Raw genomic sequence first — 27,552 nt, forward strand, 5'->3', positions numbered from 1 at the left:
TCCCACTCTTCTGTCTCTCTCTCTCTCCCTCCCTCTTTTCCTCCTGCTCTTCTCTCTCTCTCTCTCTCTCTCTCTCTCTCTCTCTCTCTCTCTCTCTCTCTCTCTCTCTCTCTCTCTCTCTCTCTCTCTCTCTCTCTCTCTCTCTCTCTCTCTCTCTCTCTCTCTCTCTCTCTCTCTCTCTCTCTCTCTCTCTCTGTTTAATGGCTGACATGGGCAGACCTGCTCTGCACTGATAGCTTGTAGGGATGAATGAACGCTTTTGTGCTTCTTCAAAAGAGCATGGTGTTATTAGCACTGGAACACACACACGCTCACACAAAGAGGGATCTATCAGACTTTTTAACCTTTCATCATCCGCACTCTGAACAGGGCTGCTGTCTTCTTCTTTCCTGTTTCCTCTTTTACTTCTCTTCCTCCATCCCTCGCTCTATCTCCTGCTCCCTCCCTCCCTCTCATCTCCTCGCACCCACTGCAGAAAGAGAAGGAATCAAATTAATGCAGTGATAAATAAAACATTCAGGCGGAGTAGTGACGTCTCGAGTCAGTTGTCTGAGGAAGTTGTATTAGCTTAATGTTGGGAAGCTGATTCAAAGATCTAAAGAGTTTTTTTCCATTTTTGTTTTTATTTATTTACTTTTATTTTAAATAAAGACTAGTCTTGTGATGATAAATTTCAAGAACAGATATGTGCGGACAACCCATTAAAGGTCACATCATGAAAAACTGAATATTCCTTTTTCTTTTTGATGTAGTTTGCAAACACGTTTACAGTTTCAAAATGTACCACTCACTTTGCAGTCCATATAGTCCACATATGGAAACCAAGCTTTAAAAACAGTTTTTTTAATGTATATACTTCAGCCCATTCAGCCTATAGCAGTTTAGCATTTACTCTGAAGTTAATTTGAGTGATTAAGTAAGGAAAGGTTGAAAAACTGCCAGGTAAAATGACTGTTTATGGTATGTAAATCCACACAAACATTGTAAGTGGAACTCGGATTAAAAAAATTAAAACAAACAAGGCCTAAATCACCCCCTTTAATGTCAACCCAAAGTCTAACCTAACCCTGGCTCTATTTCTAACTCTAAGATTAGGTTTTGATATTAAGCCTGACCCCAATCTTAACCTTAACCCAATACCTAACCCTCACCCTGGCCATAAGCCCAACCCTAACCTTAAACTCTAGCCAAAAGCTAATCCTTAAACTCATCCTGGCCCTAACCCTAACTCTAACCTTAAAATCAACCTAATCCTAACCCTCACCCTGGTCCTAAACCTAATCCTAAACTTAACCTCAACCCAAAATATAATCCTAACCCTCAGTTTAGCCCTAATCCTAACCCTAACCAAAACCTAATCCAGTTAAAGTCCAGGTACAGATCAATGTCAACAGCATGTCTACCAACAGCTTGCTGAGGATGTTGAGATGGTCTGTGTTATACCTGTTACATATTCACTGAACTCTCATGTTAACATCTACAGATATGTACCTGGACATAAAAAGTGAAAGACTGAATTTAGCTTATTTATCAATTAATTAAAATCGACTGAATGTATTTGTTGCTGTTGCATTACTGATATGCCGTTGATTTGTTACTGAGAGTCTGTTGAGTGTTTTATTTCTTCTAAAAAAGACTTTTTGAAATACTGTCACCACAAAAATTAACATTTTGTACAAATAAATAAGCTTTACAGCAGCGAGGAGTTTCTGCAATGCAGTAAGGAAGGTTTGCTGGTTTCACTTTAAAATGAAAGTGAAAGGTGTTCACTGTGGTTGATAAGCATTACATCTCTGAAGGAAACCGCTGCTAGCATGTATGGCTGTGCTGGTTTTGAATTACCTGAATCTTCTACCAGACCAGAGTGGCTGGAAGAGGGTGATGTTCAGGTTGAGAAGGGTCAGCTATAATTCTGTCAGTGCGCTTCATCTCCCTGATGTTGTAAATGTCCTGAAGTGTGGCAGAGTGCATCCAATGATCCTCTCCACTGTCCTGATTTTGCACTGGAGTTCTCATTCTTGTGAGGTGGAGGAACCAAACCAGGTGGTTATGGATGATGTACGCAATGTGCAGCTGGACAATCAGGCTATACAGAAGGTTGAATTTCTTCAGCTGTTTTAGGTAGAACATTCTCTGCTGTGCTCCCTTTGCTTTTGAAAATTGTGCTCCTCTCCCACTTCAAGCCCCTGCATATGGTTGTTCCAAGGAGCTTGAATGCTCCACAGTAAATACCAGAGAGCCATTGACACTGAGGGATAGAGAGGGATGGAGGAGTGGTTGCATCTAAAGATCACCACTATCTCAGCAGTCTTTTATGTGTTTAGCAGCAGGAGACCATCTGCTTGACTTCCTTTCTGGACTCAGACTCATCAACATTGGCTATGAGGCCCAGCATACTGGTGCCATTTGCAACACAACTGGTTCCTTGGAGACATAATCATTGGTCTAGACACTGAAGAGAATCAGTGAGAGCATACAACCTTGGGAACTTCAGTACTGAGGGTCTAGGGGTCTGACATGTGCTTTCCAAGCGGCACATGCTGTTTCCTGTTTGTCAGGAAATCCATGAGCCGGCGACACATGGGATCTGGCACAGACAGCTGGGACAGTTTGACCTGCAGCAGTTCCATCACTATGGTGTTGAAAGCAGAGCTGAAGTCCATAAACAGGTCCAGGGCTGTCGAGATGCTGTAGAATGAAGTACAGGGTCGCACTGACTGCATCATCAACACAACTGTTATCTCTGTACAGAAACTTGGAAACCAGTTGGTCACAACATATGTGTTTATACAGATACATCAAAGATTAAATTAATGAATAAAAAAAAACTGTTGGTATAATTTGTATGCTTTCATTGATGATCACATTTGAATGTATGCACTTTCATGAATAAAGGCCACTGGCTTTGGACAGCTCAACATGCTTGAGAAAGAGCACTAACTGCCAATTCTGTTATGACAACTAACAGACAACCATGTTTAACCCTCCTGTTACATTCAAATTTACTAACATATTTTATCCTTGGTGTCAATTCGACCCCAGGAATTTAAACATCCAGAAAATGTTTATAATTAAAGTTGTTACTCAAGTCTATGTCACATGCTTTATGCTTGTTTGTTGACTACTAAAAAAGGCATTTGTCTGCACTACTGTACACATGATGTGCAGAGAGTGTATGCATGTTTTTTTGCAGATGTATTTCTTGCATTTCACACAGGTGTTGCTGGTCTTTGAGTCATTTCTGTTGGGACAGACCTGGCACCTGCCATGTTTCCTGCCTGCAGTTTGAACCAGTGGAGGAGTTGGGGTGTGTGTCCCTGTTTGGATGTCCTTCATAACAGTTGCAGCAGCTGTTGGAGGGCACTGCCTTCTCTCAATATAATGTTTCTCCAACGCGTTACCCAGCTGCTTCAGGAAAATCCTCCTTCAACTCAGTTTCCCGCTGTTCCAGTTCTTGTTTATTTCACTCCATATTTCAAAGGCATTATAGGTGCTCACATCAATGATGTTGACGAAAATTACAAGGGGCCAACGGGCTGTCATGCATCTGCAGCTGTATGTGGCTATGACCTTGTCCAAGTTATCAACCCCTCCCTTTGTCTTGTTGTAGTCCAAGTCCATTTGTGATTCTCTGTCTTCTCTGGTGCTTAGGACAGCATCTTTGTGCAAAGTACTCATCAGCAGGACATTTTTTTCCTTTCTTGGGGCAATAGGAGACGACAGTGGCTCGGTCAGTAAAGGTAAACATTGAAGATGTTCCCTTCCTGTTCTTCATCATAAGCAGCTCAGAGGGTAGCTCTGGCTTGTTTTTCCCTCACTGTCCCCAACATGGTAACCTTTCTTTTTAGCAGTTCTTCACCCAGGGTGTACAATTTGGGGGGGGGGAATCCAATTCCAAGTTATGACTATTCAGTCCTTCAGCCATGTCAAGTACCCCCCTCGTGCCCTGATTTTTTTCAGGTGCTTCCCCAGAGGATTTACCAGTGTACCCCTGCATATTCCAGGCATAGCTGGACAGTGCATCACATGCTGCCCATATTTTGATATCATATTTGGCCAGTTTGCTGTGTGAGTTTGTCATGCTCTCGTCGGCCCCGCCTTGTTTCTCTGTCAGCAAAGCGTATGACACAGGAGAAAACATGGAATGTGTTTAGAGACATGGTGGCTGGAAATATCGCCCTTACAGTATCAGCAGCCCAAACACTTGCTGTTGCTTCACCTTTTGACTTGTACATTTCTGCCAAAATAAGCAACCCAGTGCAGTGGGTCACATCCAAGTCTTTCCAATTGTCCCCATACACATGCCTAAGTTTGTCATCTCAAGTATATCCTTTTCAATTGATGGTGTTATGAAAAGGTCAAATGCTCATTTTATGTCTTGGACATGGCTGACAGCATATCTGATGGGACCTAGAACCGTTTAGATGACATTAGCAGCAGTCTACCTTGGTGTTCAAGTGGGAAGACGGACTATAATAACTTTCCATTTTTGGAGGGTCGTGTGTTTGCTGGAGGTTGAGAGACAAAAGGAGGGTCAACATTGAGGGTCTCATTCTCACTCTCATAATCAAGGTCCTCCTCAACATCATCCTGTGTTTCAGACACATTCTACTCTGTCACTTTCATGGTCAAAGAGATGTGACAAAACCTCAGAAAACCTTTCCTTAGTAGTCATTTTCAGTTGAAAGAGAGCAGAAAGAGAAAGCGCACAGAGCACCAAGAGAAATGGCTTAGAAGGCTGCTGTGCAAACCTTTTATATGTTTGCTCCACCCCTGTGTTGTATGAACTATCAATATATTCACAGCAAGCATATTTTCCTGCCCCTACAGTTTGGGAAATATCAAAGTTCTCATGAGAATGATGTTTTTTGTCAATCATTTATTTAAAGACGTTAAACATTGAATGGGGTCACACTGACCCCAAAGATAGTAGGAGGGTTAATAGGATTACACCAAGTGATGGAAGGCACATTTCAGCTTGGTACCAACAACAGGTTTCTTGAGACTGTAGCACTGTAACATCTTTGATATTTTTGAAATTTTTGAAAGTTGCCATCTTAAGTCTATAATCCTAGCCACATTTAAACCATATTCCCTCTTGGAAACACTTTTTAAAAATCCCTTAAGTTCTAGATTTTAACCAGCTAAGTGTCAGGTACATGCTCCAAAGTACTAGATAATTATTTAAATATAGTAACTGATTGTGAGCTGCCCAATGACCACTGGGATAGGCTCCAGCAGGAAAAAAAAAAGACCTATTTGGAGTCAAAGATGGAGACGATTAAAAGCATTGCCGTTTTTGATCACATCAGTTTGACAAAGTTCATACATGAATACAGTCAGATAAAGCAGTTGGTGGTGTAGTCTGAGCAGAGCTGACACTGACATAGTAACAGTAACTGTGGTACGCCATTAGAAACAGACACAGTAGAGGAATGCCTATCTCTCCCCTCTCTCACTCACTCCATTACTTTCCTCTCACTTCCTTTCTCTCTAGTTTTTCTCTTATTCATCTCTTACTTTCTCTATTTTATTTTATTTTTTTTCTGCCCTCAGTGTATCTCCATGCTATAATACGAGACATGGAAGTGTATTAAAGAAAACAACAGTAGTGCTGATATGAGGGACAGAAGACACACATGCAGTTAATAAAAGACAGGCAGTGTAACCGTTAGACAGCGTACAATACAATACCACAATAAAATAGAAAAATTAAAGTGACTGGAAAATCTTTATTCAATCAACAGCAGAGACGTAAAAAGGTGTATGCAATATATATATATGCACCCAATTCTCAAAAGTTGTAATGCTGTGCAGAATGTAAATAACAAAATGCAATGATGGGCAAATCATTTATCCCCTGTAATTAACTGAAAATAGTAGAAAGACAACATATCTAATTTCAGTTTCAACATTTGATTTTTGAAACATATCTGCCCATTTTCACTTTTATGCCAACTGGTAAAGTTGCGACATGCAAAAAAAAAAAAAAAAACACCTGGTGGTTGATTGGCAACCGGTTAGTAACATGATTGGGTATAAAAAAGCATCCCAGAGAGGCTGAGTCTTTTAGAAGTAAAGATGGTGAGGGGTTCATCACTCTGTGAAAGACTGTACAATCAAATTCAGCAATGCAAGAATAATGTTTCTCAACATAAAATAGCAAACAACCTTTGCTTTTCATCATCTATGGTACATAGTAGCATTAAAACTCTCTGTATGCAAGGGACTAGGGCAAAAACAATTATTTGCTGGCCGTGATCTTTGGGCCTCCAGATGGCACTGCATTAAAAACAAGCATTATTCTGGAGTGAAAATCACTGCACTGGGCTCAGAAACATTTCTGAAAACCACTATCTGTATAAAGAGTTTATCACTGCATTCACAAATGCAAGTTCAAACACTAAAATGCAAAAAAGAAACCATATATAAACAGGATCCAGAAACAATACCAAATTCTCTGTGCCTGAGCTCATTTAAAATGGACTGAGGAGAAGTGGAAATGTGTCCTGTGGCCCAATGAATCAACATCTAAGGTTATTTTTGAAAATCATGGACACTGTGTCCTCCAAGCTAAAGACCACTCAGTTTGTTATCAGTTCACAGTTCAAAAGCCAGTATTCATGATGGTATAGGGGTGCATTAATGCACAAGGCATGGGTGAAGTGCACATCTGTGAAGGCACCATTAAGGCTGAACAATATATACATGCTTTGGCAACATCCAGGCTGCCATCCAATGTCTTTTTCAGGGAAAATTAATTCCCTAATTAATTCAGTAAGATAATGTCAGAACACATTCTGCATGTATTCTGTGCAAAATATGGCAGAACTGCCCAGAACAAGGAATGCATAAGTTTGGACTGGGTGGTTAGAATTACTTAACTTCACTTGAACAGGTATGATTGCCAGTGTGGAATGATCGTCAGTGGATCCAAGGTCTTTCTTTTCCAGCGAGACCAAACCTCCCTGTTCTTTCTTCTGGAGTTTGCTATTAGTCTACTGAATGTGCAGAATGCTCAGATGTTTTCTTGTAAGTAATCTTTACTTACATGCCCTTTTACCAAGCACCCAAAACAAATGCCCTTTGTCTTCAATAATTCTACATGCTCATTTTGAGACTTGGACAACAACTCTTCACATGAATCTATGATGTGTACCACTGCAAATGGTTCAATTTTAAAACCATCTTCAACCTTGATGTCACTCCAGTTTAAGGCCCTCACCATGTATGCACTAGTGAGCTTTATTTTAATCACCATAGCAGTCTTTTTGTCTCTGCATACCCCTCACCTGGCTCAATGTGAAGACAGTTCCTGACCAGTTCCTTTGATTGGCCACAAGTGTAATTTGGTGTAAACTCTAAATAATACAAGCAGTCCTGGCAACTACTTGTCTTGTTTTCAATCCCATGTACAAATGCCTGCATGAAAGATATAAAGTTCAGAGGCTCCCCATTAAACACAGGGATTTCCCTACTGGGAAGCAGACACTTTTCTGTTCAACAATGAGATCAGCTATTTCATTAGAGTTGTTATTTACATTTGTGAACTTTGGTTGTGTTGTAGGAGTAGAAGTAGCTGCTGCTGCTGCTCGGTGAGAGGTTTTCTGTGTTGCTGATGTTTGAACAGGGTCCAACTGTGTTTGTTTTTGGGCTACAGGCATTTGAAGTAGAGTTTTTGGAAGTACATATATTTTTGCATATTCAATTGATAGTTCTGGGTCCAGAGAAGTTTCCTTTAGGTCTCTATGCTCTGCTTCCAGGTAGCATTCATGCCATCTTCAGGTGGTTTTGAGGGAGGCTGCAATTGGATTTGAGAGCTTGCAAGTTGTTTTTCATAACTCTGAAGAACCAGAATTTTGGCATTTGCTGCAGCTATGTCAGCTTCCAGTTCACTTTGTTCTGTTGCATTTTGCAGTTCCACTTTTTGCATTTCCAAAGCATGATTCTTTTTCAGTCTAATAACATGTTCCAAAAGCACTGCATGCTGATGATAATGAAGATGCACCAGATTTTGAAGAACCTCTTGATTTATTTGATTTCTTTGATACATTTGAAACACTGTCAAAGGGTGTGATCATTGCTTGTGGATCAGCTTGTTTTGTTTCCCAGGTCTCCACTTCCTTCAAATACAATGAAAAATTCATCATCATTCATATCAAATTCATTCAGAGCAGCAATGAGAGTTTTCACACCTTTGTTCACTTCAGCAATATTACCATTGTCCATAAGTTCGTTTTAATTCATTTAGTTCATTTCCCTCTGCGGGTTGCAATGTGTTGACTCAGTTTTCCCTCCATCATGGTGACTGTATTGGCATCCTCAGTGGGAGAATCAGTGCTTTCCATTGATTGAGACATGTTTGTCAGTTTTAGTTGAGACACATAGGCCTACAAACAGTTTCCACCAATGCAAGCAATCCTTTTAAATTGAATAAATACATTTACATTTACAGCATTTAGCAGACGCTCTTATCCAGAGCGACTTACAAGAAGTGCTTTGTCAATCTAGAGAAAGTATCTTTGCTAGTTACCAATAGCTTAGAGAAAAAGACAGTCCTGAGCTCAGATACTGCTAGAAACAAATGTCACTGCAGATACCAAGAGAAAAAGAAAGAGTTGAATGCAGAACTCTGTGCCATTCAATGCAATAACAATAAGATACAATACAATAAACTACAATACAGAGTGCAGTACAATAAAATAAGTGCAGCTTGTAAGCTCAATGCATATTTAAGTGCTGTGTAAAGAGATGAGTCTTCAGTCTACGTTTGAAGACAGCAAGAGACTCTGCTGTACGGATAGCCAGTGGGAGTTCATTCCACCACCTGGGTGCCAGTACAGAGAACATTCTCGACGCTTGTCTTCCGTGCACCTTGAAGGATGGCGGGTCAAGCCGAGCTGTACTTGAAGCTCGAAGGGCTCATGGTATAGTTCGAGATTTCACCATTGCCATCAAGTAGGTAGGGGCTGGTCCGTTTTTGGCGTTGCAGGCAAGCATTAGGGTTTTAAATCTAATGCGCGCAGCTACAGGAAGCCAGTGAAGGGAGCGCAGCAATGGGGTGATGTGGCTGAAGGGTAGATTGAAGACGAGTTGTGCTGCCGCATCCTGGATGAGTTGCAGAGGCTTGATGGTCTGCATGGGAAGACCAGCCAAGAGTGAGTTGCAGTAGTCAAGCCTTGAGATGACCAGAGACTGCACTAGCACCTGGGTGGCCTCTCGGGTGAGGAAGGGTCGGATCCTCTGGATGTTGTACAGTAGATACCTGCATGACCGAGTCAGGTTCGCGATGTGAGTCGAGAACGATAACTGGCCATCCTGGCTCACACCAAGACCTCTTGCCTCTACAGATGGAACAATCAGGGAGTTCTCGAATGGGATGGCAAGATCATGATGACCTGCAGTCGCAGGGATGAATATGCTGGGATTGAGCTTCAGGTGGTGGGCTGCCATCCATGTAGAGATGTCAGACAGGCATGCTGAGATGCGACTGGAAACCTGTGTGTCAGAGGGAGAGAAAGAAAACATTAGTTGAGTGTCATCAGCATAACAGTGGTAAGAGAAGCCATGAGAAAAGAGAAAGAGAAAAGGACCCAGGACCGAGCCTTGGGGGATGCCAGTGGAGAGCCTGCATGGAGAGGGTGTGAACCCTCTCCATGTTACCTGATAAGAGCGATCCTCCAGATAGGACTTGAACCACTTCCATGCATAACAAGTGATTCCGAGGTTGGTGAGGATGTCAAGAAGGATCGTATGGTTGACTGTGTCAAAAGCTGCTGAGAGATCAAGAAGGATCAGGACAGAAGACAATTTGGCCAATCTTGCAGATTGGAGGTTCTCAGTCATTGTGGTGAGGGCAGTTTCTGTAGAGTGTGCTGGTTTGAAGCCAGACTGGTTGATTATAGATTGCACGTTCAAGAACTTTTGAAAGGAAAGAAAGAAGTGATACCGGTCTGTTGTTGTTGACATCAGAGCTGTCAAGCATGGGTTTCTTCAAGATGGGGAGTACTCTTGCCATCTTGAAAGTTGCTGGAACTTCACCCGACGCCAAAGACTCGTTGATGAGAAACGTGATGAAGGGCAATAGGTCCTCAGAGATTGACAAACAAAGCAGATGGGATTGGATCCAGTGGGCATGTGGTTGGGTTACTGGATTTGATCAGTTGAAGGACAGCATCTGTGGAAAGAGAAGAAAAACAGTTTAAGGGATCGAGAATGAGATGATGCGGTCTAGTGGAAGGTGTGGGGACAGAGGGAAAAGACTGGTGGATTCTATCAACCTTCTCCTCAAAGAAGGTGACAAAATCCTCAGGGGTGAGAGAACAGGGTGCAGGGGGAGGAGCAGGGTTGAGAAGAGAGGAGAAAATGTTGAAGAGCTTGCGTGGATCACATGCTGATGCTTCCAGTTTCCCTTTGTAAAATGATGACTTTGCAGCAGTAACTTCAAGTGAGAACTTGGAAAGGAGAGATTGATATGAGTGAAGATCTGAGTCAAGCTGGGATTTCCTTCACCTTCTCTCAGCCTTCCTTAGATCTTGTCGGTTGCTGCGCAGGACAGCTGTCAGCCAGGGGGCAGGTGGGGAAGATCTTGCTGGCCTGGAGGAGAGAGGACACAGGAGGTTAATTGCGGATGAGAGTTTAGAAAGGAAAGCATCCGTGGCCTTGTTCAGTGAGAGAGAGGAAAATGAGTCAGGATGGGGAAGGGTGTTCAGGATGGTTGAGGTGAAAGATGAGGAAGGAGTGGAGTGCCAGCTGTGCCGAGAAGAGGAGTACAAAGGGGTGTAATGGACAGGATTAACAGGGAGGGAAAGTGAGAAAGATAGGAAATGGTGATCAGAGTGATGCATGGGAGTTATGGTCACATCCAGCGCAGAGATAGGTCTGGTGACTATCAGGTCCAAAGCGTTGCCTGCTCGTCGGAGGAGTCTCGTTGAGAATGAGGTTGAAGGATGATGGTAGTGGTAAGAGGCAGGATGACTGCAGCTTGTCTGATGGCAGGTTGAAGTCTCCCAAGAGTATGAGTGGGGATTCGTCAATGGAGAAAAGACTCAGTAGAGTATCTAACTCATCGATGAAGTAGCCTAGAGGAGAGGGAGGATGATAAAGAACAATGATGTGAAGTTTAGTGGGGAAAGATACAGTGACAGCAAGGTACTCAAAGGAGGAAATTGAAAGATGAGAAAAAGCAAGTGGAGTGAAACGCCATTTTCGAGACAAGAGCAAACCTGTGCCACCACCCCTGCCAGACTGCCGTGGGGAATGGGAGAAGTGAAAGGCAGAGGACAGTGCTGCTGGAGTTGCTGAGTTCATGGGGGTGATCCAGGTCTCTGTCAATGCCAGGAAGTGCAGCGAATGGAAGGATGCGAGGGCTGAAATGAAGTCTGTCTTCTGCACAGCTGATTGGCAATTCCAGAGCGCACCTGCAACCCTGGTCAGAGAGTCTGACAAACGTGGGGGATAGATGAGGTTACTGAAATTACGGGTCCTGTGATGAATAGTTCTACATGATTTGTGGGATGAGTAAACAGGTATTGTAAAGCATATGACGGAAGCAATAATTAGGACATAAAAGGTAATGAAAGATAGTAAAGCGATACTTAGCCAAGTTAGGGAGACGTATCTCAGTTGATGAATTAGAGCTGCTTCAGACACCTCCTCAATTTATCAGCCTTGTGACTGATAGTCTGGCCCCTACAGTTCACACCTTTCACTAATCCGAAACCTCACCTGAAACTAGTAATTGCAATTAAGCACTAGGTACAACAAGACAGCCTTGTAACTAACAGTCTAAGCAAGAGAAAATCTTAACTCCGAGCCTACCTTTACCAACAGAAAGACAGAATTCAATCAGAAGACAAGCACATGGCAACACAGCAACACAAATAATACATTCCAATAGTGAATTCAAGTAAAGTGTTTCCTCATTATTCAGCAAATATTCAACAAATCCAAATGCAGGTGGTTAAAAGTAGTTTGCAGCACAGGTCCAAACAATTCAGATTCAAATCAAAGCTCCAGTTTCATTCAAACAATCCCAGTTCCAAACCACAGTTATTTCATAGCATGCCAAAGGACAACAGTCTTTTACTTATGTGTTGACCAAAAATTGAATCCAATTTAGACACTGCTTCAGTTGTTATGCGCTTGTTCGTTATATGCACTGTGGCAGGGAGTCATACCTGTGCTCAATGGTGGCGGGTGAGAGGTGAGCAGGCAAGTAGGCAGGCAGACAGGCAGGCAAGCAAGAAAAGGAGTAGGCAGGAAAACAGGCAGACAGGCAAGTAAAGCAATAGGCAGGAAAACAGGCAGGAAAACAGGCAGGCAGGCGAACAGGCAGTGGTTTAATCAAAATTGCTTAAAGGTTCAAAGTAACCAAAAATATGGGCTTCTAAAATGCAGATTCCAAATGTACAAAGTTTCCAAAATGACAAATGAAGGTGAGTATGTAGAAGGTTAAGCGCTAAACATAAGCGATAAAAAACTGTTTGTTCCCTGCGTCTTCCATGTCTAAGCTATGAGGTTCTACGTGTGCCAGGAAGATGCCCTCTTAACTGGTGGTGTATCATGTGGCAAGTGTCAAATTAAGAGTCTCAAGTGAAAGGCGTTAAATCTAAATCAAAATAAGCATTGGTCTTTTGACGAACCGAGGTTGCTGTAGTCCATTCAGCCACAAATTCTACACACATATTCCCAAGCATGGAAACGGTGGCTGAATGGATTTCAGAGTCTTGGAGACTTCAATATTACTTGCTGTTTCAAGCCAAAGAACTTTGGAAACATCAAAGGTGCACAGTTGCATCACTTCTGTGACACAAGTGAATCTGGATATGGTGCAGTGACATATTTAAGGTTGACTAACAGCTGTGATCAAGCACATGTGGCCTTTGTTATGGGGACATTTTGAGTGAAATGCCATTAAAGGTATACAAGTGAATTAAAAGGTGAATTTAAATAAATTGTGAAAAACTGAGAAAATACCTTTTAGGATTAATGGAACCAGATCTAACCGGTGCTAAATAATTTGAAAATGAACTCTTTAGCTGAGTTATTATTGTGACACTGTTACTACCCAGCAGCTTGGCTCCCTAAAAATTACATAAAAACTACCCAGCACTGTGGAGTCAACCCAACAAAATGACCCAACAGGCTCAAACCAGAATCTGAGTAGCAAAAATTACCCACCAGTTTTTCGAGTGCATCATGCTGCATAGTAGAAAACCACCATTAGTGAGTCAGGAATGTAGAAACTGTTCAAGAAATGAAGTTAAGAAAGAGCACATTGAAGCGAATGTTATTTCTTAAGCCATGTTCATGAATCTGTTCAGAAAGCTGACTCTTTATCAGCATAAAACAGCAGTTAGACACTAAGAAGAAGCAGCAGGTGTGTTTATATGCGCTTCACCATCCAGTGAAAACTCTCATCAATGTGATACGATAACTTTTTTTTCTCCTGTACTTCATCTATTTCAAGTACAAGTAATAAACAGCAGATGCAGGTGCCACACCGCAGCGAACAGCTTCAGATGCTGCTGTTATCTGGCAGCGGCACAGTATTTTTCCTCTGAAGGATGCATGTGTATGTGTGTGTGTGTTTGTGTGGCGCAGGGTGAAAAGCATTATCTCTGCATTTGAGTGCTCTCCGGCGAAGCTCTCAGATGCGTCTGGTTTTCTTCAGCGGCCGGGCGCGCGAGATGCTGCGCTTCAACCAACAAATTAATTTAATGGCCTTTCCACATCCGCGCCAGCAATCCAACTTTTCACCTTATCGGCCCCCGAGTCAACCCTAACACATCGCTCTTGTGATAAAATATAACACGCATGAGAACACTAACACACTGTCTGCCTCGTGAGAGTGTGTGTGTGCGTGTCTCGTCGATAGCGTGTGACATTCTGACATTTTCTGCTCCATGTTCCGTGGTGCAGTTTTAACTCAGCGTGAATTCAAGGCTCTCAGAGATTCAATATCCCCACACAAAAAAAGAAAGAAAGGAAAGAAAGAAAGAAAAAAAAAAGTCACTCCGAGCTTTTTCTTTTTCTCCATTTGGCTCGCGACCACCCCCCTGCACAGCCACTTAGACATATAGATTTGATCTCAGGGAAAGGTTGAAAGCTGACTAGTTTTGTTTCTGCCAAGCGATCGTATTGGATCCCTTTGAGCTGAGCAAGCTGTGCTCCGCCCACAAATTCATTCTTTCAAACCTAATTTACAGTTACTACACTCAATGCTAGCAAAAAACTCATTCAACATTACGAGGAACTGTTGCACACAGTTTTGTTTGTCTAAGTGTGTACATTAATGGCAGTGATGCACCAAAATGAAAATCCCTGGCCAAACTGAAATTCAAGACAAACAAGGTGGTTTATTTATTTATTTTGGCTTAAAAAGCAACTGTATGTAACAATTTTACATTGCAATAACAGCTTCAAAGTCATTTTAATGATGCACTGACCAATTGAAGGAGAAATATCGTCTTGGGCTGGAACGCCTACTACAGCGCTATGTAACTTTGGAGGAGCTTCTTGTGAAAACTGCATAACGCTTTATGGCACCATGTCACACCCCAACAACTATGGGACTAGCAATAAGAAGTAGCTCTGCATTCCCAGCATGGACGTCATTGCGGAAGCTGCTATAAGACCAAAAAGATATTGTCAGAGGAGGTGAGGAAGAGAAAAGGAGTGAGTGACAACCTGGACAAGAGTAAACCTTGGACTGGCTTTTACTCTTTGGCAAAAGCTTAAAGAGATAAAAAGGGATGCCAGACAGTTTCACAGTCATACTTAATGAGAAAACAATGAAAATTTGATACCTGCCAATGTTGTTTATGAAAGACTACGACATAGGCTGTAAACTTATCTATGTGTCACCCCTGTCTTACAGAGTTTTGTAGTTTTCCAGGTGCCAAAATTAAGAAGGGGAAGGTCAGACATCTCTGAGGTGTACAACACCGCACTTTTGCTTCCACTGAGAGAACGCAGAGCGCTATTGGGAGCTGATCCCTATCCGGTCTGTGTGTTGGTTTTGATTTTGTGCTGTCGCTGGATTACACATCACTAAGCTTTCATTCATAGATATCTTGCAACCTGTTGTGTCCCTTCTGATCTCAAAACTGCTGTTGTTACCCATGTTCTAAAAAAAGCCAAATCTAGACTCTCATGACTTAAATAATTACCAACCAATTTCTAATCTCCCATTCACTGCTAAACTCTTGGAAAGAGTAGTTGCTAGATAGTTGCAGTCCCACCTGGAAACAAATCATTTATATGAGCCTTTTCAATCCAGTTTCCATCCCTTGCATAGTACAGAGACCGCACTTCTTAGAGTTACCAATGATCTTTTATGTGTAGCTGATTCAGGAGCTCTTAGTATGTTGATACTTCTTGATCTTAGCTCTGCCTTCGATACCATATCTGATGATCTATTACTCTCCTGGTTTTCCTCATATCTGACAGACGTCAGTATGTAACTATTTAGAATAATAAATCTTCAAGGTATCTGTGACTAAGGGTGTTCCACAGGGCTCAGTTTTAGGTCCATTGCTATTCCCTGTTTACATGTTGTCACTTGGGTTAAATAATACACCTTTTCATTGTTATGCAGATGACACTCAGATCTATGGTAGCATTAGCCCTTTTCAGACCACTACCTGCTGTATCTGACTGTATCCATGACATAAAGTCAAGGATGAGTTTTAATTTCTTAAAACTGAATGCTAGCAAAACTGAGTTGCTTTTAATTGGCTCTAAGTGACTGATATCTAGCTCATCTGTCCTTGGCATTAATATCGATGGAATTCTAGTAACACCTTTTCCCCATGTCCGCAACCTCGGAGTTATCTCTCTTTTGACATCCACATCAATTCTGTTGTTAAGACAGCATTTTTCCGTCTCCGCAATTTTTCTCGTCTCCGATCATTTCTCAGTCAAGCCAATGTAGACACGATTGTGCATGCATTAGTGACATCACGACTGGACTACTGTGTTCTCTTTTCTGGCCTCCCTGTCAAAACGCTCACTAAGTTACAGTATGTTCAAAATGCCACTGCTAGGATCGTGACCATTTCAGAGTCTTTACTGGTTGCTTACCTCGGTCCCAATTAAGAATAACAGGCAAAGACACAAATTCACCTCACGCCTAAAAGTTTGGTCAGTCTTTGCCATTCTTATGCCAAATACACCTTGAAAGTTTGTAATCTCCTGTATTTTTCAAAATATAATATCTAGATTCTCTAAAATTGTTGAGTTTCCAGCAGGGTTGTGGGAAGTAGGGGTTTTGGGGGTGCTGATTTTAGAGTTGTTACTGGTAAATTTTCCGAATTGTATATCAGTATAGACGTTTGCTTGTTTAAGAGTGGAGTTTGTTTTCTGACTGCGTAAACTGACAGATCACAGCATGTTTAAAATCTTTGCACCTTATTCCACTACCTCATGTCCAGAAATGTGTGCTGCACTGTCCTGACTGATTACTGTGTCTAATGTCTGTTTAATTTATCATATTTATTGTTTCTCGCTTAATTTTTTTGTTTGCACACTATGTCTGCACATTTTGCACTTTGTACTTTTTGTTCCTTGTTGCACCGTGTTGTTCCTGGAGGAATGTAAAAGTACACAGTGGAGTGAAATTGTACTTTTACATAGATGGAATGAAAATAAAAGTCTCTTGACTTGACTTGAGTTTGTATTCTTATATTTTAAAAATCACAACTCAATGACAACAACAAAATTTACACTTAATTTGCCCTAACACTGTTATCCTTTACACACATAAGAAATACATATGATTTGAAATGAATAACAAACTCCTAATTTACATATCATGACAAAAACTGAGCTCTGCACAGCTTCTCTTTAAGCTGAAGGAGATTTTGAATGGAATGTTCTTTAAGCTTTTTCCACCTATCAGCAGTTGCTAAGAAACAATGTGTTTGTGGGTGGAGCTTGTTGAGGTCAGTCATCATACACAATGTCCTACTCTCTGTTCTGCCTGTTCTGGTTTGCCCTGAATGAAGCGACTGATTTCTGCGTGGGTGATCGGAGGTCTGAAATGTTCTCAACACTTTTAATGGAATGAGGAAAAAAAAAACTCCAGCCTCCACATGTCTGTTTTTTTTCTTTTAGCTTTCAATTCCATCATGTCTTAATAAGTACTACATGGCTGAAAGTGAGGAGATGTAATTATGCCGGAGAAACCTCTATTACTCAGTGCTGTGTCACATGTAAGGTGTGTGTGTGTCTGTGTACCCAGTAGGGGGGAGGCATTTCACCGGCACACACCAGGTGGGGAAGGATTTCAGTGTGGCGCTCTGGGGGTAATAATTAGGATGGAGTAGCTGCATGTATGTATGTAGGGGGGCTGCCGCAGGTGTTGAGGGGGTTAGATACACATCCTGTCCTGTCGAGCCCTGTGACACATTAATTAACACACAAGTATGCCATACTTGCCTCATATAGAGAGTATGGGCCCAGATGGTACACTGAACGTGAATGTGTATAAGGTAAGTTTGGAAATCCATTTCTGTGGCTTTAGCTAGTGTGTGCTATTAACTAGCACAGCTCAGCTGGGTTCCTACAGACTAAAGAAACAACAGAGGAGAGTAATACTGTGTTTATATGCTGGTGCTGAAAAAATGATGTTCTTTGCCTAATTGCAGAACTGGTGTTAAATGGCTACAGGAGGTTTCACAATTAATGCAGCCATTTAAACACTGCCATGTGATAGTATCTGCTAAACAATGGTGGTAAAAAGGCACAAGGGTGCAATAACTCAGTACCTTTGGTTTCATCCTGTATTATAAGAAAGCAAGCCAAATTACATTTCATAACATTTTTATTGCTATTTGCTGTAAGAGGAGGCCTAGGCCCCACCAAACTCCATGCATATGCAAAAGGTGAATACATTTCACAAAAGGTGAAGCATTTTCTGTCTCTTTGGCTAATTTGATTTTAATATCGGTGCAAAGCTCAAGAAATTGAGTGTGTCTGCATCACATCAGAGCAAATGCATCACAAATCACTCATTTGAGCTCTTCATTTATTTCTATGACCTAAATACATAATAAAAGTTGGACATCACATACATAAAGAAAAATGTACAGAACAGAATGTATGGATGAATAAACCTTTATTCTATCTATCTATCTATCTATCTATCTATCTATCTATCTATCTATCTATCTATCTATCTATCTATCTATCTATGCCTGTCTGTCCATCAAAATAGTTTTTCTTTGTCTATCTTTGCCTGTTAATTTATATGTATCTATATTTATATACACAATACTGCCAAAAGTATTCACTCACCCATCCAAATCATTGAATTCAAGTATTCCAATCACTTCCATGGCCACAAGTGTATGTAACCAAGCACCTAGGCATGAAGACTGCTTCTACAAACATTTGTGCGTGGTACCATGATAGGATGCCACCTGTGCAACATGCCCAGTTATGAAATTTCCTCACTACTAAATATTCCACAGGCAACTGTCAGTGGTATTATAATAGAGTGAAGTGACTGGGAATGACAGCAACTCAGCCACAAAGTGGTAGGCCACATAAAATGACAGAGCGGGGTCAGCAGATGCTGAGGCACATAATACGCAGAGGTCACCAACTTTCTGCAAAGTCAGTCGCGACAGACCTCCAAACTTCATCTGGCCTTCAGATTAGCTCGAGAACAGCATAGAGAGCTTCATGGAATGAGTTTCCATGGCTGAGCAGCTGCATCCAAGCCTTACATCACCAAGCGCAATGCAAAGTGTCGAATGCAGTGGTGTAAAGCGCTGCCAATGGACTCTAGAGCAGTGGAGACGAGTTCTCTGGAGTGACAAATCATGATTCTCCATCTGGCAATCCGATGGATGAGCTTGGTGATTGCCTAGAGAACAATACTTATCTGACTGCATTGTGCCAAGTGTAAAGTTTGGTGGAAGGGGTGATTATGGCGTGAAGTTGTCTTTCAGGAGTTGGGCTTGGCCCCTTAGTTCCAGTGAAAGGAACTCTTAATGCTTCAGCAGAGCAAGAGATTTTGGACAATTTCATGCTCCCAACTTTGTGGGAACAGTTTGGGGATGGCCCCTTCCTGTTCCAACAGGAAGCTGTTTCAAAGTCTGTAAAGACATGGATGAGTGAGTTTGGTGTGGAAGAACTTTACTGGCCTGCAAAGAGTCCTGACCTCAACCCGACAGAACACCTTTGGGATGAATTAGAGCAGAGACTGTGAGCCAGACAATGATGTTGTCGTCCAACATCAATGTCTGACCTCACAAATGCACTTCTGGTAGAAAAGTAAAAAATTCCCATAAACACACTCCTAAACCTTGTGGAAAGCCTTCTCAGAATAGTTGAAGCTGTTATAGCTGCAAAGCGTGGGACATGATCACATTAAACCTTATGGATTAAGAATGGGATGTCACTCAAGTTCATATGCATGTGAAGGCAGGCGAGCGAATACTTTTGGAAACATAATGTAGCTGTCTCTATATTATCTCAGTCTACTGATCTGTCTGTTTGCCTGTCTTTCTCACTGTCTCTCTGTCTATCTATACCCGTTTGTCTGTGACTATGCATATGTGTTTATCTAGCTGTCTGTATACCAGACATCTAAATATCTATACATTAATCAGTCTACCTATTTATCTATCCGTCTGTCTTTCTTTGCTGTTATGACTGTCTTTGTAAATTGTTTGAAATCTTTCCATTATGTGAACATTTTATGAGGATTACTGCAAGAGAAATAGCCCAAAATTACTTTTAATTCAGCCTCATTACATTTACATACATGGACTTAAACAACTTATGTTGTCTTCAACTTTGCAGATAGCAAAATCTAGCTTGTCACAGCAATATATCAAACAAAATACAGTGTATCACAAAAGTGAGTACACCCCTCATATTTCTGCAGATATTTAAGTATATCTTTCATGGGACAACACCGACAAAATGACACTTTGACACAATGAAAAGTAGTCTGTGTGCAGCTTATATAACAGTGTAAATTTATTTTTCCCTCAAAATAACTCAAAATACAGCCATTAATGTCTAAACCACCAGCAACAAAAGTAAGTACACCCCTAAGAGACAGTTCCTGAAGTATCATTATTTTGTGTGGCCACCATTATTTTCCAGAACTGCCTTAACTCTCCTGCATGGAGTTTACCAGAGCTTCACAGGTTGCCACTGGAATGCTTTTCCACTCCTCCATGACGACATCACGGAGCTGGTAGATATTCGAGACTTCCACCTTCCGTTTGAGATGCCCCAAAGATGTTCTATTGGGTTTAGGTCTGGAGACATGCTTGGCCAGTCCATCACCTTTACCCTCAGCCTCTTCAATAAAGCAGTGGTCATCTTAGAGGTGTGTTTGGGGTCATTATCTTGCTGAAACACTGCCCTGCGACGCAGTTTCCGGAGGGAGGGGATCATGCTCTGCTTCAGTATTTCACAGTACATATTGGAGTTCATGTGTCCCTCAATGAAATGTAACTCCCCAACACCTGCTGCACTCATGCATCCCCAGACCATGACATTCCACTACCATGCTTGACTGTAGGCATGACACACTTATCTTTGTACACCTCACCTGATTGCCGCCACACATGCTTGAGACCATCTGAAGCAAACTAATTAATCTTGGTCTCATCAGACCACAGGACATGGTTCCAGTATTCCATGTCCTTTGTTGACATGTCTTCAGCAAACTGTTTGCGGGCTTTCTTGTGTACAAACTTCAGAAGAGGCTTCCTTCTGGGGTGACAACCAATTTGATGTAGTGTGCGACATATGGTCTGAGCAGTGATAGGCTGACCCCCGCCCCCCCCCCGGATGATCTTGGGCACTGTGCTGCAGCTTAGTTTCAGGGTGTTGGCAATCTTCTTGTAGCCTTGGCCATCTTTATGTAGCGCAACAATTCGTCTTTCAAGATCCTCAGAGAGTTCTTTGCCATGAGGTGCCATGTTGGAACTTTCAGTGACCAGTATGAGCGAGTGTTAGAGCTGTACTACAAATTTGAACATACCTGCTCCCTATGCACAACTGAAACCTAGTAACACTAACGAGTCACATGACATTTTGGAGGGAAAATGACAAGCAGTGCTCAATTTGGACATTTAGGGGTGTAGACTCTTAGGGGTGTACTCACTTTTGTTGCCGGTGGTTTAGACATTAATGGCTCTATATTGAGTTATTTTGAGGGGAGAATAAATTTACACTGTTACATAAGCTGCACACAGACTACTTTCATTGTGTCAAAGTATCATTTTGTCAGTGTTATCCCATGAAAAGATATACTTAAATATCTGCAGAAATGTGAGGGGTGTACTCACTTTTGTGATACACTGTATCACTGAAGCCCCTAATGCCAAAGACGGAAACATAGAGAAAGCCATTACAGTGTACAAACCTGCACCATTTTATGCCCATATTGCTAAACCAAGCAGAATGGAATCACAAATGATTTAATGAGGTGGACCATCAGAGTGTGATTTAAATGTTGGTTTGAACTCTTTACTTTTGGTTAAGATGGGATGTGTCTCTTTAGGCAGATTCCATGTGTGTGTGTGTGTGTGTGACAGCTCTGGAGCGTTTAAGCAGTCCTCTGATCACATTACCACATCACACTAACTCAGATGTGTGTGTCCTTTCTCTCTTTCTCTCTTTCCCACTCTCTATTCCTCTCTCCCTCTGTCTCGCTCTCTGTATCTCTATTGAAGTAACCATATTCTCTCTGTCATTTCTTCTTCTGTTATCTCTCTTTCTTTCTGTCTGTCTTTCTCATGTCATTATGTCTTGCTTTCTACCTCTCTCTTTATCTGTCTCCCTTCAGCTTCACCCTTCTTTTCTCACTCTTTCCATTCTTCTTCTCTTTCTCCCTTACCCCACTCTTTCTCTCCCAGTGTTTTTCTTTTTCTCCTTCTATCTCTCTCTCTCTGTTTCTTCCTCTCACTCTATTTCTCCATCTCCACCATCTTTCTCTCTTCCTCTCAAATTGTTCATCTTGTTCTCTCTTTTTGTGCCTCCTCTCTTTCTCTCTCTCACTCTGCCTACTCTCTCTCTCTCACACCCTACCCCCACAATATTTATTTTTCTTCTCTCACTCTTTCTCCTAGTTCTCGCTCTCTCTCTCTCTCTCTCTCTCTCTCTCTCTCTCTCTCTCTCTCTCTCTCTCTCTCTCTCTCTCTCTCTCTCTCTCTCTCTCTCTCTCTCTCTCAAATGGATGTCCATATGGTGCTGTGGTTCTAATCAGACTGTAATGATCTCGTCTGCCCAGATTAGTGAAGGTGATTCGCAATAATGATGAGAGCTCCAGAATATATTCTCAAAGGTGACACACACACACACACGGAGACAGACTGACACTAATCTACTCCTGTAGGCCACAGATCGATGTTCACCTACTGAAAATATATCACAGTTTTTTGTCTGTAACAATACAAATATAATATTTTGCAATTTTATTTCAATATATAAATTTTTAGATGTGGTACATATTTGGTCTTGAGTATACATGTGTAAGCCATGCCGCAGTCTGTACTACAGTGATGTTCGACTGATTCCGTGTTTCTCTTCAGGAATGTAATAATGCTTTCAAAAATCACACCATGTGCTAAACAAACATTCCAAAGCTGACATATTTTGTCCTACTTACAGTGGTGTGCAGAATCTGAGACCACCATTCATTTACTTAATTTGCAATCAAGACAGCAATTAAGTGCAAATGAATAATATTTCATAATATACTTTCATAAGAAGGGGGAATGACAAAAGAAAACAAGTGAAGAAACAGTTAACGAATGTTTCAAAATGGACTAAAAGACTTGTGGTTGTTAGGGATTGCTAACCTACTGGACCTGTGAAGCTATCAAGAAGCCCATACTGAGAAAAGACAATGGACAAAAATGAAGACAAAATGCAAATAAAGAAGTTGCTTGTGTTCAGAACAGTAGATTGGCCCCCTACCAATCCATACCAATGCAAAGTTTATAAGAATTACAGTACAGAGAGATTTGAATACACACATGTGCATGAAAGCACCTATCCACATGATTGGGAAACACTGAACCTGTAATCAGTAGTCTCATGTGACCACAAGACTATTCAGTATGATGAGTGAAGTGATACCAACTCACCTTTGATCTATATGGTTTGATTAAAAATGTTATTAAAATTCCAAATATGGGTATCAACATGTTAGCAATATTGATTAATGAGAAAAAGGCATTTTTCCTCCAGATGAGGATGAGGTGGATGATGTGCAACACAAAAAATGTTTCTTTATGTTCATCTGACAGCACATCATATCTCAAATGTTAGAACACAAAGCCTGAACATTTCCAACAGCATCGCACACACTCACACACACTTACACAGACAAAGCAATCCGGTTTAAGACCCTACATAACTCACTTTAACAACAGACCCAAATCCCTTCTTCCCTCGAGAGAGAGAGAGAGAGAGAGAGAGAGAAGGGGGTAAGAAAGAAAATGGAGGAAGGGAGAAACAAATGGAGCGAGAAAGAGAAAACAAAAGAAGAGAGACTGAAAGGGAGAGAAAGAGTAAGAAAGAAAATGGAGTGAGAAAGAAAGAGAGAGAAAGAGAAAAGGAGAGAAGAGAAAGAAAGAAGGGAGAGAAAGAGAAGAACAAAGAGAGGCTGAAAGAGAGGCATGTGTGAGAGAGAGAGAGGGCAAAAGAGAAAAGGAAGAGAAACAGAGAACACAAAGATAGACAGGCATAGAGATTTCCTGCCCCAGACGACTCACAATTAGATGACTCTACAGTCGTCGGCGTCAGCAGGTCAGTGTGAAAATTATTTAGCAGCTATAACTTCCTCTATTTTATTCAAATACAACTGCACTTAAAACTGAGAGGGAGAGAGAGAGAAGGGAGAGAGAGAAGGGAGAGAGAGAAGAAAGGGAGAAAGAAAAGAGGGAGAGCGAGAGAAGGGAGAGCGACAGAAGGGAGAGAGGGAGAAAGAGAGAAGGGAGAGAGAGAAGAGAGGGAGAAAGAGAGAAGGGAGAGGGAGAGAAGAGAGGGAGAAAGAGAGAGGGGAAGAGAGGGTAAAAGAGAAGGGAGAGAGAGAAGAGAGGGAGAGCGAGAGAAGTGAGAGAGAGGGAGAGAGAGAGAAGGGAGAGAGAGAAAGAGAAGAGAGGGGGAGAGAGAAAGAGAAGAGAGGGAGAGAGAGAAGGGAGAGAGAGAAGAGAAGGAGAAAGAGAAGGGAGAGAGAGAAGAGAGGGAGAAAGAGAAGGGAGAGAGAGAAGAGAGGGAGAAAGAAAAGAGAGAGGGGGAGAGAGGGTAAAAGAGAAGGGAGAGAGAGAAGAGAGGGAGAAAGAAAAGAGGGAGAGCGAGAGAAGGGAGAGCGACAGAAGGGAGAGAGGGAGAAAGAGAGAAGGGAGAGGGAGAGAAGAGAGGGAGAAAGAGAGAGGGGAAGAGAGGGTAAAAGAGAAGGGAGAGAGAGAAGAGAGGGAGAGCGAGAGAAGGGAGAGAGAGGGAGAGAGAGAGAAGGGAGAGAGAGAAAGAGAAGAGAGGGGGAGAGAGAAAGAGAAGAGAGGGAGAGAGAGAAGGGAGAGAGAGAAGAGAAGGAGAAAGAGAAGGGAGAGAGAGAAGAGAGGGAGAAAGAGAAGGGAGAGAGAGAAGAGAGGGAGAAAGAAAAGAGAGAGGGGGAGAGAGGGTAAAAGAGAAGGGAGAGAGAGAAGAGAGGGAGAAAGAAAAGAGGGAGAGCGAGAGAAGGGAGAGCGACAGAAGGGAGAGAGGGAGAAAGAGAGAAGGGAGAGAGAGAAGAGAGGGAGAAAGAGAGAAGGGAGAGGGAGAGAAGAGAGGGAGAAAGAGAGAGGGGAAGAGAGGGTAAAAGAGAAGGGAGAGAGAGAAGAGAGGGAGAAAGAAAAGAGAGGGAGAGCGAGAGAAGGGAAAGAGGGAGAAAGAGAGAAGAGAGTGAGAAAGAGAAGGGAGAGAGAGAAGAGAGGGAGAAAGACAGAAGGGAGAGCGAGAGAAGGGAGAGAGGGAGAAAGAGAGAAGGGAGAGAGAGAGGAGAGGGAGAGAGAGAGAAGAGAGGGAGAAAGAGAGAAGGGAGAGAGAGAAGAGAGGGAGAAGAGAGGGAGAGCGAGAGAAGGGAGAGAGAGAAAGAGAAGAGAGGGGGAGAGAGAAGGGAGAGAGAGAGAAGAGAGGGAGAAAGAAAAGAGAGGGAGAGCGAGAGAAGGGAGAGAGGGAGAAAGAGAAAAGGGAGAGAGAGAAGAGAGGGAGAAAGACAGAAGGGAGAGCGAGAGAAGGGAGAGAGGGAGAAAAAGAGAAGGGAGACAGAGAAGAGAGGGAGAGCAAGAGAAGTGAGAGAGAGGGAGAGAGAGAGAAGGGAGAGAGAGAAAGAGAAGAGAGGGAGAGAGAGAAGGGAGAGAGAGAAGAGAGGGAGAAAGAGAAGGGAGAGAGAGAGAAGAGAGGGAGAAAGAGAGAAGGGAGAGAGAGAAGAGAGGGAGAAGACAGGGAGAGCGAGAGAAGAGAGGGAGAGAGAAGGGAGAGAGAGAAGAGAGGGAGAAAGAAAAGAGAGGGAGAGCGAGAGAAGGGAGAGAGGGAGAAAGAGAGAAGAGAGGGAGAAAGAGAAAAGGGAGAGAGAGAAGAGAGGTAGAAAGACAGAAGGGAGAGCGAGAGAAGGGAGAGAGGGAGAAAAAGAGAAGGGAGACAGAGAAGAGAGGGAGACCGAGAGAAGTGAGAGAGAGGGAGAGAGAGAGAAGGGAGAGAGAGAAAGAGAAGAGAGGGGGAGAGAAGAGAGGGAGAGAGAGAAGGGAGAGAGAGAAGAGAGGGAGAAAGAGAAGGGAGAGAGAGAAGAGAGGGAGAAAGAGAGAAGGGAGAGAGAGAAGAGAGGAGAAGACAGGGAGAGCGAGAGAAGAGAGGAAGAGAGAGAGAAAGAGAAGAGAGGGGGAGAGAGAAGGGAGAGAGAGAAGAGAGGGAGAAAGAAAAGAGGGAGAGCGAGAGAAGGGAGAGAGGGAGAAAGAGAGAAGAGAGGGAGAAAGAGAAAAGGGAGAGAGAGAAGAGAGGTAGAAAGACAGAAGGGAGAGCGAGAGAAGGGAGAGAGGGAGAAAAAGAGAAGGGAGACAGAGAAGAGAGGGAGAGCGAGAGAAGTGAGAGAGAGGGAGAGAGAGAGAAGGGAGAGAGAGAAAGAGAAGAGAGGGGGAGAGAAGAGAGGGAGAGAGAGAAGGGAGAGAGAGAAGAGAGGGAGAAAGAGAAGGGAGAGAGAGAGAAGAGAGGGAGAAAGAGAGAAGGGAGAGAGAGAAAGAGAAGAGAGGGGGAGAGAGAAAGAGAAGAGAGGGAGAGAGAGAAGGGAGAGAGAGAAGAGAGGGAGAATGAGAGAAGGGAGAGAAGAGAGGGAGAAAGAGAGAAGGGAGAGAGAGAAGAGAGGGAGAAGACAGGGAGAGCGAGAGAAGAGAGGAAGAGCGAGAGAAGGGAGAGAGAGGGAGAGAGAGAGAAAGGAGAGAGAGAAAGAGAAGAGAGGGGGAGAGAGAAAGAGAAGAGAGGGAGAGAGAGAAGAGACGGAGAGCGAGAGAAGGGAGAGAGAGGGAGAAAGAGAAGAGAGAGGGAGAGAGAGAGAAGGGAGAGAGAGAAAGAGAAGAGAGGGGGAGAGAGAAAGAGAAGAGAGGGGGAGAGAGAAGAGAGGGAGAGAAAGAAGAGACGGAGAGCGAGAGAAGGGAGAGAGAGGGAGAAAGAGAAGAGAGGGGGAGGGAGAAAGAGAAGAGAGGGGGAGAGAGAAAGAGAAGAGAGGGGGAGAGAGAAAGAGAAGAGAGGGGGAGAGAGAAAGAGAAGAGAGGGGGAGAGAAAGAGAGAAGGGGGGGAGAGAGAAAGAGAAGAGAGGGGGAGAGAAAGAGAAGGGAGGGAGAGCGAGAGAAGGGAGAGAGAGGGAGAGAGAGAAAGAGAAGAGAGGGGGAGAGAGAGAGAGAAAGAGAAGAGAGGGGGAGAGAGAAAGAGAAGAGAGGGGGAGAGAGAAAGAGAAGAGGGGGAGAGAGAGAAGGGAGAGAGAGAAGAGAGGGAGAAAGAGAAGGGAGAGAGAGAGAAGAGAGGGAGAAAGAGAGAAGGGAGAGAGAGAAAGAGAAGAGAGGGGGAGAGAGAAAGAGAAGAGAGGGAGAGAGAGAAGGGAGAGAGAGAAGAGAGGGAGAAAGAGAAGGGAGAGAGAGAAGAGAGGGAGAAAGAGAGAAGGGAGAGAGAGAAGAGAGGGAGAAGACAGGGAGAGCGAGAGAAGAGAGGGAGAGCGAGAGAAGGGAGAGAGAGGGAGAGAGAGAGAAGGGAGAGAGAGAAAGAGAAGAGAGGGGGAGAGAGAAAGAGAAGAGAGGGAGAGAGAGAAGAGACGGAGAGCGAGAGAAGGGAGAGAGAGGGAGAAAGAGAAGAGAGAGGGAGAGAGAGAGAAGGGAGAGAGAGAAAGAGAGGAGAGGGGGAGAGAGAAAGAGAAGAGAGGGAGAGAGAGAAGAGAGGGAGAGAAAGAAGCGACGGAGAGCGAGAGAAGGGAGAGAGAGGGAGAAAGAGAAGAGAGGGGGAGGGAGAAAGAGAAGAGAGGGGGAGAGAGAAAGAGAAGAGAGGGGGAGA

The 27,552-nt window shown here is 42.9% G+C and overlaps 1 pseudogene; it reads right to left on the reverse strand.

Annotated features, from left to right (window-relative positions):
• Positions 1-10,127: 10,127 nt before the first annotated feature.
• Positions 10,128-27,552, reverse strand: part of LOC119263257 — an 86,320-nt pseudogene continuing 68,895 nt past the window's right edge.

Source organism: Pygocentrus nattereri, chromosome 1 (assembly GCF_015220715.1).
Source record: "Pygocentrus nattereri isolate fPygNat1 chromosome 1, fPygNat1.pri, whole genome shotgun sequence".
In the NCBI taxonomy this organism is placed as follows: Eukaryota; Metazoa; Chordata; class Actinopteri; order Characiformes; family Serrasalmidae; genus Pygocentrus; species Pygocentrus nattereri.